The following is a 15,776-nucleotide window of genomic DNA, read 5'->3' as shown; positions in this document are numbered from 1 at the left end:
TTAACCCTTTAATAACGGGGCACATGCTCTCACATAGCAGTCTGCTCCACCAACCGCTCCCCGCTCTACCCACCTCCTCTCTGAGTTTCTCGAGACCCCAGCCCAGGGGGGAGTGCTCAACAGTGGCACTCCCATAGAGCAACAGGGTGCTCTGCGCTGAACTTCCCCAGGTATGGAAGAAGTGACGGAAGAAATACCTAAAAGTGCATTGCTTTATTGCTCCAGTTGGACTGAAAGCATGCTGAATGACTAGAGGAAGTCCTTTCAGGGCCGTGCGCTCAGGAACGCATCTACAACAGCATGTTCCAGAGTGTTTGACAGGAGCGCTCCCACGAAGAGCGAGGGCTGAGGAAGATTACTCGTCCTAGGATATGCTCCATGTGGATCTGTGCCCTAGTTTTGCAGCTACTCGAGAGTCACAGATGACAAGTGTTGGGAGGGAGGGGGTAGTTTCATACAGCTAAAAAATAAATAAATAAATAAATAAATAAATAAATAAGTAAAAGTCTCCCTTCTCTCCATTTGCCTTGGGGATGGGGCGTCTGCACAGTACTTTTGGGGATGCTCCACAACAAAGACAACAAGAACCTGGTGACTCCCTCAAGGCAATCTACTCCAAATATCCATTCACATGAGCACGGCATACACCCCTTTTTTTGTTTGCTGCCTGCGAAGTTTGCCAAATGAGCCTGCGGGCAGGAAGTCTTTATGCAGAGTTCAAAATCTTAGACCACTTTTGAATATTTATATGCAAAGTGAATGTCAAAAACAGGCCCACCACTTTGGAAGATGACCTTGTGGCTTTAAAGTGCTGGGGTAGGTTTAGGAAGAGCAAGATTCAACTCCTGGCTCAGGTGCCCCCATGAGACAAAGGGGTAAATAACTTCACTGTTCGAGGACTCCACAGCCCCATTTGTACAACGGGACAATCTTGCTCACAGGAGGGGTGTGAGCATACACCCGTGATCTGTTGGGTGCCCAGAGGCATCCAAGTGTTAGATTTGCATCCAATTTCAGCACTTGTTTCTGCTTCCTTGCTGGATAGGTACAAGCGTGTGGCTCACCGTTCCTGTCTACAAACAGAGGGGAATAAAGAATAAATCTGAGATAATCTTAACTTGCTCAGGGATACTGGCTTGAACAGAAAGAGGGACTACATGTCTCTCTTTCTCTCCGAATTACTCAGGGTCCCAAGTCACAACCACAACCAGTGCTGGCTGAAGACACGAGCCACTGTTTTAGCCATTGCCATGAGTAGCTTTTTTTTAGCATTAAGGAAGTGATCTCTTGTATGAGCAGACCAAATCATGCAGGTGCATGCTATATCCTGTCAGTAGCCACTCTCTTCCTACACCTGTTGTCATCTTATCCCATTATGAAAGCACTGTGAAGCCATGCTGCAATGTAGTCATCTGGTTTTGCGGTCGAATCTTCTAGGATCCTGCATTCAGTACCCGAGCTCTGCCTTCCTGTTATAACATTGCAACCTGCAATCAAATCCCTTCGCCTGGACCCTTGCACTGACTTGCACAGAGATCTGAAGGGAGCCAGCTGAGTGGCTGTGCTACCAGGATCAAGGGCGCACCCTGACAGCGCTCTCCATGGATCCACCCAAAATCCATCTTGGCTGCTTATTTCCCGGAGCAATGCAAACAGGGCTGAGCCTACCCTTCCCAAGTGTGAAACAGGAAGGGTTAGCCTCATGCTAGGAGCCTCTCCAACCCTGATGGGACCATGCAGGAAAGATGTTTGCTTGACAAACTCCCAAGCCTTCCCATGTTAGCAGAGCTCCCCCGCCCCCGACAGGTCCACCTGGAGTATTCCCACTCTTGCTGAGCAGGGACTAGCTATCAGTTACTCCGTGACACCGGCACTTAGCCCTCATCTTTACCCACTCACTCACTCTCCCGAACTGGACGGCTTCGTTACCTAGCGCTTCCCTTGATTGACCCACACCAGCTACAAATAAAAAATCTATGAAGCAAAGCTGCATTAAATCAATGAGCCAATGTGCCTGCTGCTAAGATAAGCACAGCTACCAGGGTCTCTCGCTTCGTCATTAGTGCTGTAGGATTCTCCGAGCCAGAAAACCCAGGGAGACTCATTAGGAGAAGCAGCACTTCTGGCTGGATTTACTGAGTGTCTCTCTCCAGCCCTGACGCTCCCCTTTCTCACTGCAGGAAGCCCTGCCCTTGCTCTGATCTGTTATGCAGCGTGCAGAGCCCATAAGGCTTTCAAAAATAACATGCTATTAAAATAGTTTTAATCAGAATTCCTCCAGCCAAGACACAGCAGCCAAAGATCCTGCTGTCTCTGGCAGAAAGGAGCCCAGAGAAATTAAGTGATGATGGGAAAAGAAATATATTGGCATCTTCAATCACTTCCTCCCATTAAGACGTAACTGGAGTTTTTGTCCTGGGTTGCAAGTCCAGAAGGGGAAGGATGCTCTGGTCAGGACAAAGGCAGTAGATCAGGAGACCTGCAATCAATTCCTACGTTTGACATGGACATCTGTGATTTTGGGCAAGGCACCACCTCTGTGTGCCTCCGGGCCCCGTCTAGGAGACAAGGGTATTAATACTTCCTTCTCCCACCCTTTGTCGGCACGTCAAGTTGGTTTGCAAACTCTCTGGGGCAAGAGATGTACACCCAGCACAAGAGGGCTCTGAGCTAGGCTGCGGCCTTTTTCTTTCCAATATCAGTAACGATCCTGAAAAGACTTCTGCACGGCACACTTCAAAAAACTAAGATCTGGATGAAGCTCTTTCCTAGGCTGCAGGGAACAATTCTGTGTTGGCTGAGGTTTTCATCTCCACCTCACTGGCGGAAGTCAGCGAGGTTATAACCTGCTTGGAAGTTATGGCATTTAGGGCTGCGATAGTCTCATTTCTCAGCAACTAAGCAGGGATAGGCTCAGCCGGGCTGTAGATGGGAGATCTTCTAGGGAAACCCAAGCTGGTTCAAGGGGTGATGCTGTACCTTGGAAGGTGACATGCTTCCTTCAAGAGCTACAAAGACCGAGCACACCAGCATCACCAGGTTAGTGGAGATGGTAAAGGCGTCAGCAACCTGGCAGCCAAACAAGAAACGTCCTTTTCGGACACAATTCTGCCTCCAAAATCAGAAGCAACTGCAAGGCTGCCATTGGCTTTGATCCTCCGTTGCATGCTACCGTTGGGTGTGCAGCCCTCCGGGCTACCAGATGGGAAAGGCAGTGCTTCACATAACTTTTCACAAGCGTAGATGACAGCACAACGTACAAGGCAACAGGGAGCCACTCTCAACGGAGTCACCCCCCATGTAAAACTAGCATCAGCAAGATCTAAAGCAGACCTCCCGACTTTGGGATGAATCATGAACCGAGATCCTGACCACTTGTGTTCCTCACATGAGAATATAAAAGCTCGTCTCTGCTCTTGGCGGAAAGCCAGGTTCGGTAATTACATTCTGCTTACCTAAATTCCCCCTGTTAGTTCAGCTGGAGATGATATTCTTCATGTCCTCTCCTGTAATATTGCTGCGTGCGGTTATACAGCTCAACTCATTCTAGCACTGGCTGCAATGGTCCCTCTATGCAATTATGTCAGACATGGGATATACAGACACCAGGGGATACAGGAACTTTTGGCTGAAGACACTGGAGCATCTCCTATTCTTCTGAAAAGAGCCCTGCAATCTTGAAAGTCAAAGCAGAACTGACAGGCACTCCATTTTTAAGGGCCCATCTGAAAGACAGAGAGAGTAAAATTCATGGACCTCCATTTATCTGTCAGAGGCTGCTGAAGGGTTGACACTCCCAGGATTTTAACCTGTGGTTGCCAGGAGCTGAAGCCTTTCAAATGAAAAGGCTGTAACTCTAAGCCATCTGATTTTGGCAGGGAGATAAAAAGAAAAGGATATTTCACCCATCCAGTAGCTCTCAAACCCTTCAAACAACATAACAGAAAATCCCTACAGAAATCATTCTTTGCTAAAAATCTTGTATCGGCTTCCCAAAATGCATGATCAGCCCTTTCCCCCACAATACTACTAGACCAAACACTTCAAAAACGGACACGGATTTCAAGTGCCTTGATGTGTATGTGGGCAGCTTAACACACCAAGGCTCTGAGCACCGGCAATGTCCATTGACTGCTGTTGGATTTACAGGGGCTTCCAAGAAGTCAGACGTCTGCAGCTGGGCACCCTCCAAAATATGAAAGCACCGCATAATCAGAAACTACATCTTAAAATGTTGGCCCAAGAGATCTGAAAATGGACCTCCAAGCAGTGACGAACCTAGAACAGGGGCAAGCTTTTGAAGCCCTAGAGCTAAAAGCCACCTCCAGACTGAGTTGTTCAGGTCTTTGAAACTGTTTCATTGAGACAAACATGGCATTTGAAAGCGATTTGAAAAATGGGATACTAGATGGCACGTGTATTAAAGTCTCCTGGCTGTTAGGGATTTATTGACATTTCCATCATGGAGTGTTCACTGGGAGATTAAGTATCTGGCGCTGTGCGTTAGCCTGAGCCTGATTTTTCTACAACTGCATTGATGTTTCCCATCGTTGCTTGACTTCCTTAGTTGTATATAAAATGGAGAAATATTTCTTACAGAAGGATCATATGAATAGTCCCAGCCCTCTGGGGCATTTCTGCTTCTCTTTAAAAGGCAAGGCAGTGAAGTTGGGAGACACTGCCCCAGGCTGTGCTTCCTGCATGCGAGTCTTGGGGGAAAGAATAAGGCTGGAAGAAAACCCTGGTGCCCAACCCTGTTCAGCAGAAAGCAAAGCAAAGCAAAGCAAAGCAAAGCATCGCTGGCTATTGCCATTCAGACTTTGGAGAGCAAGGAGGGTGATCTTCAGTCCTGGTAAAGAAGCCATCTCTCGGAGGGAGGGAGGGCTGGAAGAGTGAGAAGTTAGTTCCCTTTCCGCTGCTGCTCCCCGGGGATGCTGTGCCACGTGTGGTTTTACAGTCCTTGGTAGCACGTGCACAGTGAGAATCCAAGGCCAAGCTGTCTTGTGCCACGCTGACTCACACCAACTTATGCTGTGCCTCAAGGAGATACCTTAGGATATCCCCGTGTAGCGTGCAGAGATCATTATGGTCTCCCCTGAAATCCATCTTGCATTTCTGGCAGGATCTCCTTGTAAATCCCCGAGATGTCTCTGTAATCCCCTCCTTGCCCCTTCCGATGTCCAGATGTCCGAGCTCGGGTTCCTCCTGCCATCCTCCGGAATCTGTTGCTCCCACTGACCGATCACGACTCCGTTTTTCCCACCAAGGATCTCACCCCCTCCAAACCTCCACTCAGCCTCCTCTTTTCCTCCAGAAACTCCCTCATTTTCCTTCTACCTCCAACACCTTCCTACACTGCTATTTCCAAGCTGGAAGGAAAAGGCCTGCTCTATACTTCAAAGTGCTGCTGTCATATCACACCCATGGCCAAACACAGCTTTTTACCAGTAAAAGCCCTGGTATACATGCAGCTATCCCAGCAAAGGAAGCTTTCTCCCAGTATAGCTTGTTTTGTTCAGGGAACTGGATTAAGCTGCTTTGCCAGCACTTAAGCTGCAACTCTACATTTAGAAGGATACTGGCTATAGCAGACAAGTCCCAAAGTTCGCTCAACTTTTGTAGATCTAGTACCAGCCTAGCTCCCCACATATAACAGTGATCATTAGAGAAAAGGCAGGGCAGTGCTGCACCTTATAGGGGGATTGATAGAGTAACTATCAGTTTGATTGGTCTCATAGCCACTAGTCCCTAGCATTCATGTTGAGCAGGGGGCTGGCCTAAATGAGCTTTTGAGGGCTGTTCCAACCCTACTTGCCTACGATCCTATGTTCCGCATTTGAAGACCGATTGCCGAACAGCTACCAGATTAATGAGTAATTAATTGCTTTCAACTTCTTACAGACATGCAGACTAGATTCCCATCCAGTTATAATTAAACACTTGCCATCATAATTCAGCCTATTGAACCTTTCATCCGTAAGCGTTTTAGAGGAAGTAAGTGTCCCTAGCCCCATTTTACAGACAAGGATGTGGAAGCATGAGGCATCACATGGCTTGGCCTGGAGGGTCACCTTGGACAGAGGCAGAGCCAGGAATGAGACTTAGGTCTCCAATTCCCCAGTGCGGCGCACTATCCATTAAAAGTCACACTACTTCACATGCTCTTTGTTCCTCAACCTCCTGTTGCCTTTCTTTCCTCTTTACCTCACCAGGTTCCCCAAGTGCATCCGTCTCTTAAACTAGATCATCTCTAAGTCAGTCACAGCCTGTACATCTGTGCACTGGATGACACCGATCACAATGTCACTGCTAAATAACCATCTGCCTCACAGGTAGAAGGAGCATTTAGTGTGAAGAGCTGACAATAGTAATGGATGTTTTCCTCTGTCACACACAAAATTGCCTGAATGAAGTACTGAACAAGAAACAGAGAGATGACCACACTGCAGCTCTGAACTTTGAATGCAAACTTACTCAAAGTCCAGGCGTGATCCGAGCTGGGGTTTTGTCACCAAGCATATGGCCAGAGGGCATTTGTACACGCCACGTTTTTTGCCGTCTTGCACCCCAACAGTGTGACTCTTTGCACAAGCAGGTTTTACGGATGCTTTAAAAGTCTCTCTGGTGCATTAAAGTAAAACTCCTTGGACGTAGTTTAGTTTGGCTCACCCCAAATTAAAGCATCACATCCATAAATCGCTAACTGCTCTTCTCTTTGCTTTGTTCACAGGAAGAGGCTGGTAGCAGTGGGGCATGGCTAGTTCATCTCCTGGTGAGATGCGGCCCCACTCACACCAGCAGCTCTGCAGACATCATTATTTTGTTTCAAGGTTGAGATTAACCATGGGGGACACTTCCACCGCACCGTGCCCCATGCGAGCAGGCCCCATCTCCTTATGGAAAAAAGGGGGAAGTCAGAAGAAAAAGATAACTGGGAACTAAAACCATGTTTCATAGTTTCATAGCAGCTAGAGTCGGAAGGGACCTAGGAAGATCATCTAGTCCGACCCCCTGCCTTGGCAGGAAAGAGCACCGGGGTCAGATGACCCCGGCAAGGTGCTCATCTAACTTCCTTTTAAAAATCCCTAGGCTAGGAGCCTGCACCACTTCCCCTGGAAGCCGGTTCCAGGCCCTAGCCACCCTGACTGTGAAGTAGCGCCTCCTGATATCTAATCAGGTTGTCATCGGTTGCAGGGACTGTCTCGCTGCTTCCAACACTCAGTGCAAAATAGCCACCCCGGGCCTCTAGCTGTTTCTCTCTCAGATTTAAAGGCCTCAGTAACAGAACCCTATGCTGGGAAAAGCTCCTGGAAGAGGATGGGACCATAGTGGAGAGCTTAAAGGTGTCTGTTGACCAGGCAATCACAAAGAAGACTATTCAAGTGAAAAAGGCCAACTTCCAAGGTTTGGAGTGCCAGGCATCTGGACACAAGATACCTATAGCCTGCCAGAAATGTAGTCTGTTGTGGTATGCCCTTTTGCTTTTCTCTGACATTTTGGGCCAGGTCCCCAGCTGAGATCAATCAGCAGAGCTGTACTGGCATCAGCAGAGTTATGCCAATTTAGACTCACTGGGCATCTGGCCTTATAGTCCTGGAATAAAAAAATTCTATCAGCTGCTGAAAATGTATCCTGTTACCATCCATCTCACGCAAAGAGCTTGAAATGCTTTTCGAATTTGCCTTAGCCATGCTCATGGTTCTGGTCTCTCTCAATCCTCCCTTCCTGCCTCCATCTGTTTATTTAACAGAAGGCATCTTCTTGTCCTTAGATGACATGTTCACCAATTTTGAGGCAAGAGCATTATCCAACACAGCTTCCGACTCTGGAACAAGCCCTTCTTGCCTTTCGCTGCTTCAGCCACTCTATCTTATATCAAGTCTGATTTCAGAAATGTTATTTCTTCTTCTTTCTTTCTCCACTTCCATCTATAGCTTAATACTTCAATACTTGCACTGGACAATGCAGTTGTGTTTTGTGTCATTGAAGATAAAGAGCTGCCATTATGCAGCTTGTGTGCACAGCCATCTACATATGCAAAAATGACATCTGTGGGGGAAAGACGCAGGTAATTGCAGCAGGAAGCATCCGGTCATGGTTGCAACTTAGGATCTGCAAGCACCACGACCCATTTTGCACATTCTGGTGCGGAGGGACTCACCTGAAAATTGCTATAATGGCAAGGACTATAGGCTCACTCATGACTCGACTGAACTCCTGTTGAAGCAAATCGATGTCCACTCACTTTCAAATGGGAGAAAGACGGAGCTCTTGGGCAGCCAATTTTCAGCGAGCCTCTCTTTGGATGTCCAGTCTATTACTCTCGAATGACTGCCATGAGCCCCATGAACTCCTTTCGTGTTAAAATTCAGTATGCCACCCCCACCACAATCACAGGCGTGGAAGCGCGATGCTTAAAGCTGCACCGAGACAGGCCTGAAACATCACAGCTGGTGGGAGGAGACAATCTGCTATGCTGAGAAAGTGCCTGTTATATCAGCATCGTGATAAGGCAGCATATCCTTAACTTGCCTGTTTATCAATAATACATCAGGAGTATAAATACCTGGACTGCCCACCTCTGTACTGCAGCCTTTTTACTAGGGGTCTATTTTGGACAGAGGAGGGGAATGTGATGGGGAGCAGTAGGTGCATGGGATTAGCTGTATGCAGAAATATAATTTTTCAATTCCGGAGCTTTAATCATGGTACATCGGGTCCCCAAGGAGATAAAAGCCACTTTAACTGTCAGCTCCAATCCTGTGCATATGAAGACAAACTCATCATTATATAAACATGGCCAAGGAGATGAAAGAACGACCTGTCATTCCAGAATCACTTCCCCAGCTGTCAGTCAGCACCTGATGGACATTATGAGCCGACAGCTCCCTAAAGGCTTCAGTCAGAGCGAGTTGGAACCAGGACCAGAGAGGAGCAAAACCTTTACAACGGGCAAGGGAACTTTGTGCCAACTCGAGGAGAGTACAGGCCGAGCAGATCCCTACAATGCACCAAACATGCAATGGTTACAGCATAAGGCAGCAAGTCAGAGAAACACGAGGGCCAGTCACATAGGAGAATTAAAAACATTAAGGGCAAAATACTTGCGCACTGACTCCAGTGTGGGCAGGATTTCCCAAGCCCTATCCCCTTCCAGTCACCTGACTGCAACCTTTGAATATGGGTCTAGGAGCTTAAGCTCAGCCTAAAGATGAGCTCGAGTCTCTTGCCCGGTGGTCTCCGGCTTCAGGGTTTGGGTCCCTGTTGCTGCCGATTGATGCAGCGTCACAAATGTCTTATTTCCCTGGGGACCCTGCTCCTCCCTCCTCTGGAGTTAGCAGGGTTGGGGGGCCCTGTTACACAGCCGCAAGGGCTCAAAAGTCACAAGTCAGGACCCCTTCCCAAAAAATTCGTGGGACAAAAAAAAAATGCCGTAGCCACTACAACACAATATACATCAGTGGTTTGGAAAATAAGACAGATGGCTTATAATTCACAGTAAAATAGTCAAACCAAAAATGGGATTATTAAAATAAATAAATAAAATCAGTCTAAAATAGTTTCAATCACCCTAGAATACAGTCATTTCCATTCATACATTTCAATGAATGGGGTCCCTCTTCCCCCTCCACAGTCCTGGAGGATGGTACCTTTGCCTGTTCTCCTGCCCACTTAGGGGTAGTGCAGCTTCTTTCTACCCTGTAGCCACGCTCCATCTCCCTCCACAATGCAGAAAGGGACAGAAGAGCAGTTGGGACTGGTCTTCAACCCCAAACCTAGCTCCTATGTCTCGTCCCAATTTGCAGGGGCTGGGCCTTCATTGCCTTCCCCTCCAAACATGGGGTAAAGGACTTGGCCATCTTTCCATCCCTTCATTTCCCAAAGACCTCCTGAGATGGTGCCGCTCCAAATCTTACCAGCCTGGTGAATCCGGTGCCATCACCAGCCAAATCCTGCCACCATGGTGGTGCCAACATGGCCAGCTGGTCCCCAGTGAACACGGGACATGTGGTGCCACCATCTCCAGGCACTTCTTGGAAGCTCTGCTATGACGACTCCAGAGCCTACGGCTCCATGCCCTGCTGGGGAGGAAAGATGTGGGGAGCTGCTGAGCACGAGACCAGGGCTGTCCTTTAAGGATCCAGGTCACCAGGAGAGTCCACTGGGAAAAAAGAACGGGCCCATCCTGGGAAACGATAGTCTGGACAGAGCATCCGTGTGGGCTGCTCCAACTTTCTTCTGGAGGTACCTTTCCATAGAAGTCTCATCCCTTTTCCATTTGGATCCTTTTCCATTTGGACTCTAAACTTAAGAGTAACCCCCCCACACACACACCACTACCCCCCACGGTATCTAATGGCTTTGCAGGGCTAGTTCAATAATTATGAAGTAAATTGCATTTCTATTGCACCTTTCATCCTAGGAGCTCAAAGTGCTTTACAAGCATTCATCAATTTAGCTTTTAAATAACTTTCACCTCTCAGGTGGCTATGTAGCAAGAGCGTCTTACAAATGGGTAGATGGAAGGGTAATGATTTGGTCAAGGTCATGCAGAAGGTCGGTGGCAGAATCAGAAGGAGAACCCAGAAGCCCCGATTCGTCTTTGCTTGCCGTCGTACTGACTCCACCTTATTTATATTGCAATAGTGTCCGTGGGCCTCGGGTGGGTTCTGAGTCCCGGCAGGATGATAAAGTCCCTATTCCAAGGTGATGAAGAGGAAAATAAAGCAGCCAGGATTTCTAGAGGCACTGCTAGGTCCCACCAACTTTCAGGAGGGAACTAGCTTGAAAACCAGACCCTAGCCATCTGAACCTCAGCTTCCAAAGAACGGAGGACGCTTGAAAAACGTTGATCTTATTGACTTCCATAACAGGTGAGCCAGTGAACTTGGATCCTGCTCTCCGCTCCCCCCTTTGGCTGTTCGACTCTGCTCCCCACCTACGGCTCAGCGCAGAGCCCCAAAATCCCAATTCAGCTGCTTCCCCAATTTCAAAGGATTGTGCCACAGAGACTCAGTAGTGTCTGCCTTTACAATGGATCAAATGTCCTCTCACCTGATGAGGACCCACTCAGACAGGGCTCATCCTCTTTCAGCCGCTGCCGATCCCTCTTACTGGCATCAGCAGCGTGGCTCGGCGACCCCAACACCAAGAGAAATCCTACCTGAGATGGGGGAAGCCCAGGCAGCGCATGTCAGGAGCTGTTAAGGCGCATGACATATTGAGGGAATTAAAACACATTTAGGGAAATCTCCAAATAGTTTTTCAGCTTTAAAGAATAACACTGACTGTCTCAAGCTGTGGTAATGTATTCAGGCAACACAACTGAGTCAGAGCTAATTGAATTTAAAAGCAGGTATTACATCTGTGCCTTCGGAGCGAGTACACTGCGAAAAAAATCACTTCGGTGATGAAGTGTTTTACCCAACTACTACTTAATCTTTTTACATAGAAAGCAGAATTAACCCTGCTGTGAAGCCTTCATTAAGGAAACCAAATGAAGTTACCTGGTGAGGATCAAATTTGCTGTAGCTGCAAGAGGTAGAACTTAAGCAGAAGTTTCTGAAATCCAGAGAGACTTCTTTTTCAGAAGGAAAAAAGATCCACAAAGTGGTTTAAACCAGGTCACTTATCTGGGTCCCATTTCTCTGCAAATCTAAGAGGAAGCAGATACCTCCACCCCCCGCATGCACATATATGTAGGTCATTTCCTACATACTTCCCCAATAATTTGCCTCTTTCCTTCACCATGTGGGGAGCTCTCTCATCTATTCTCACTCTTTCCCAGTCTCACCTATCTTGTTCTTCTCTCCAGTTAAAGAGATTCTCATCATCTATCCATGGAAGGCAGTGAAACGAGTGAAGAAATGCAGCCACAGAGAATTAAAAAATAAAATAAAATAAAAATACATAATAAATAAGTAGCACCCTCTCCAGTCACTGAATACAACCCTCTGCTGCAGCTGGCACAGGGCAGCTGAAACAAGCCTCCTTACACTTTCTGGTGTCTTTTCAAAACCTTCTCCAAAAACTTCCTTCCTCCCTTGCCCTTGGGATTGTTAAAGGGGTTTGAATCCCAGGACATCTGCTGTAAAATTGCAAGCCACTATCACTGTGAAGGAAGAACGCAAAAAAAAAAAAATCTACCGGCCTGACATGCTCTTCGAGAGGAACAAAGAGACCACATCCTCTTCCCGTGGGTTACAATTTACACCTCTTACGTCCACTCGCCTGTTATTCGACTCTGTGGCACGCTGTGACAGATCATCGAAAAAAAGACACCAACAGAAGCTTAAATTTGGCAACCTATACTCATGTCGAATAGTGCCGCTCACTTGAATGGCATTATTCATGCAAGCTGGCGTGTCTCGAGGTAAAAGCTGCTGAATGAATGCGCTCCTAAGGCTGCACGGAAAGCCTAATTTCAACAGAAGTGGTGCAGAGTTTAGGTGTTAATAGCCTTCCCTGATCTGTTCTAAAAATTGGCTGATGCACAGACTTGCCTCTTTCTGAGAGCTCAAATAGTAAAAAGCCCAATCAGGGGAGCAATATAAGGAAACATGCAGAAGCAGGAAAGTGGACCTAAATCTCAGGATGAGAGCTGGCAGGCAAGTGCCCAGTGCTGCTAGGGGGAGAAGCAGGCATATCACTCCTGCAATAATGGAGAGCAAGCAAAGGGATGCGAACTGGGTCCTGGGCATCAAGTGCAAGCTCCAGACAATTAGCTAAACTGGGCACTTCGGCACTTGTCATTATAAAACTCCCCTCCCTGCAACTGGAGAACATCTCCAGGGACTCACCGAGCCTCCTTCTCTGAGCTCAGGACCAGAGAGGGGTGGACTGGATATCATCCAAAGTTATTAGCAAATATTCTGGTAGATCAAAGTTTAGGGGCATCTTATTTGTCATTCAAGACTCACAGGACCCATGGGATTCATGAAAATCCTTGGGGAGGCTCTAAGTGTTTTGTGAATTTTAAGCACAGTCAATTGATTGCACCTCCAGAAATCTGCACCGGAAAATGAGCCGTTTCTCATTCATTCATTTCGTCTTTATGGGGGAAAAAAAAAAAAAAAAAAAAAACAGAAAAGAAAAAGGTGTCATTCATCCAATTAGGGAGCAGCAACAGTGCCTGGTAATTTCAGTGCCCTGAAACGCACCACAACTAAGGAAGGGCAACCAGGCAAGAAACCATCATGAAAGCAAAGTCTGTCCTTCCCAGGAACTGGCCAACACTTGCAAACAAGAAAAATATTCAGAGACTTCAGGAGTGACCGACACATGGAAAGAGTGGACAAGGCAGGGGCCTGGGAAAACGGGGTAGCTGCCACTGACTGGCCGTATGACCAGGAGCAAGTCCCTTAGTGCTCATCTGCCAGATGCCGATAATACCTTGCATTGCAAACATAAAGCACCTCAACATTTATAACAGGAGCCCAGAATGACTGTCATCAGCAAGGAATAATTTCAGCAGCTTTTCTGCAACATCAGAGGGGTCAACTTACTGACGTGTGAGAGTCCAGAGAAAAGCCACTCGTATGAAACTATGATTAGAGGCCTGAAGAACAAGCCACACGAAGAAAAGCTGACCGATATGGGTCTGTCTAGAAAAGAGAAGACTTCGGGAGGATTTGGTGGTAGCTTACAAATATAATCAGGGGAGAGCATCAGGGGCTCAGCAAACTATTCACCAAAAGTGCCCCAGGGGAAAACCAGGAGCAACGGGTTGTAAACTTCTCAAAGAAGGTTTCTAACTGGATACAAGGAAAAACTTCATGGTTCATGTGACCAGACTCTGGAATAAACTCCCAGACACCTACCCTGGAGATCTTCGAAAAGGAGACTGGATGCACACCTCTCTGGGATGATTTGACTCCAGCTGTCTTCCCTGTCCAGAGCAGTGGGGTTGGACCTGATGATCTCACGAGGTCCCTTCCAGTCCTAAACTTGTGAATCCGTGAAATACTAATTGCAAAAAATCGCCATTCTTATCAATGAGCCTCATAATAGAACTGTGCCAGCCCACGTTAGCTGAGAATTGCACGGTCTGCAGTTACATCAGGATAAAACTGGTGTATGCAGAAAGGAGAATCAAGCCTTCTATGTCTGATTAAGAAAATATCCAGGAAAGGAATACCTGAAACACTCCTAACCTTTCATGCCAGTAATTAAACTTCTATTTTCAATTTCAGTAACTTTATTAACAGAAAAAGCCACTATGTACCAGTGTTGCCAAAGTCAATAAATCAAGTGTGCTATAAAAGCAGCACAGGAGATGCTACATTGCCCGTGTTCCATTAACGCTTGTTGCAATTTTCTGACTTAGATGAAAATGGATATTATCATAGTAATAAAGCACTCTGTACTCAGGATCTTAATGCACCTTCATAAACATTAATAATGAAGCTTTCATAACTCCAATGTGTCAGGGGAGGGAGGGGAATGCATCATTGTACCCATTTTACAGATAGAGAGAAGAAGAAAGAGAAAAATGGGCACCAAGACCCCAATTATTCTAAAGTTGGTCACTTAAAAAGTTAGGCCCTGACATTCATTCTTAGGTTGGCATATGTATTTATCTGCCCCATTTTAACTACCCAGGTATGAAAATTTTGATCTGAAATTGGTTTACTCCCGTTGCGTCATTCATTCAACAGGATCAGTTTGGTTTGCTAAATGTGTGTGTGTGTCCAAGTATTCACACAGATGTCTACCTGTACATGTATGCATAGAAGTATTACTCTGGTAGCTATAATAGACAAATACTCCTCAAGCATTTATGGGTTTAGCCCTACACTTTGCAAAATAGGCTACTATTATTAGTAGAAGACTGGCAGAGATGAACTAACTTGCCCCACGTCACACAGGGCATCAATAGCAGAGGCAGAAATTCAACCCAGCTATCTTGAATCCCGTCCCAGTGCCTTAGCCACAACACCGTGCCTCTTCTTCTCTTCTGGCAGCCACTCAGCACACAAAGGATCTATAAAACCCCATGGTTAAGTGAGCTGGTCTGTGATATCCCTCCCTCCCCACCAATAAATTTCTCCCAGAATGCCTCTTTGATAGCCCCACATTAAAGCTGATAATTAGAGCAACAATGTTGGGATCGTCTCATCTAAACTTCCCACTGGAGGGACAGGAGGAAGGAAGCTCTGCCATTGCTCACCTAAAGTGCCAGCCACTCCAGCCCTTAATGAATGCCTCTTGTGTTCTGATGCTGATACATCGCAGTGTGAAGAAGAAACCTTTAATCAAGCCGTAGAAATGCATAATGAAGGTCTGGAGAAAGGTGGGGGGGAAAAAGAAAAAAAGAAAAATCATTTAAAAGCCTGGTGCCAGACCTTCTATTAGTCCTGGGAAGAAAAGTCCCTTCTCCCATAATCCCCACCAGTAAAACTAAGAAGTAAATAAATTTCACTGAGCCTTTAGAAAATGCTGTAATTGCCTTTGTGGTCTAATTGCTCTTGGTTTTACAGCCTCATTTCTTGCCATAAAGCAAGTCCCACTTTTTATGCTTTTTTCTTTGCTGAGGGTCTATGATTATTTTTCTAATTGGCTGCGTGTGTTGATCTCTCCCAAATCCCCCTTGCGGACCCAATCCTGCAGCCCTTACTCAGGCAAGTGGCCTCATAGTCATGACTCAGAGGAGTAAGAGCTGCAGAAATAAAGAGGGCAGTTTGCTCTTTCGTGGCCACGCACCAGTTTTTGAAATGGGTAGTACTGCAAACGGGGGAGATGGAGAAGGGGGTGGCTCACACCAACGTGCAGCATTG

At 46.7% G+C, this 15,776-nt stretch overlaps 1 long non-coding RNA gene across 1 annotated transcript in view; it reads right to left on the bottom strand.

Moving 5' to 3' along the window:
- LOC109320554 overlaps positions 1–15,776 on the bottom strand; it is a 35,166-nt gene that overhangs the window by 6,370 nt on the left and 13,020 nt on the right. The window contains exon 2 of the long non-coding RNA XR_002103810.1: positions 15,170–15,282. This is a non-coding gene — a long non-coding RNA (uncharacterized LOC109320554). The remainder of the gene's footprint in view (positions 1–15,169; positions 15,283–15,776) is intronic.

This window comes from Crocodylus porosus, unplaced genomic scaffold (genome assembly GCF_001723895.1).
Source record: "Crocodylus porosus isolate Cpor-Errol unplaced genomic scaffold, CroPor_comp1, whole genome shotgun sequence".
Taxonomy (NCBI): domain Eukaryota; kingdom Metazoa; phylum Chordata; order Crocodylia; family Crocodylidae; genus Crocodylus; species Crocodylus porosus.
Note: the sequence above shows the minus strand (reverse complement) of the source record. Positions and strands in the feature narration are given on the sequence as shown.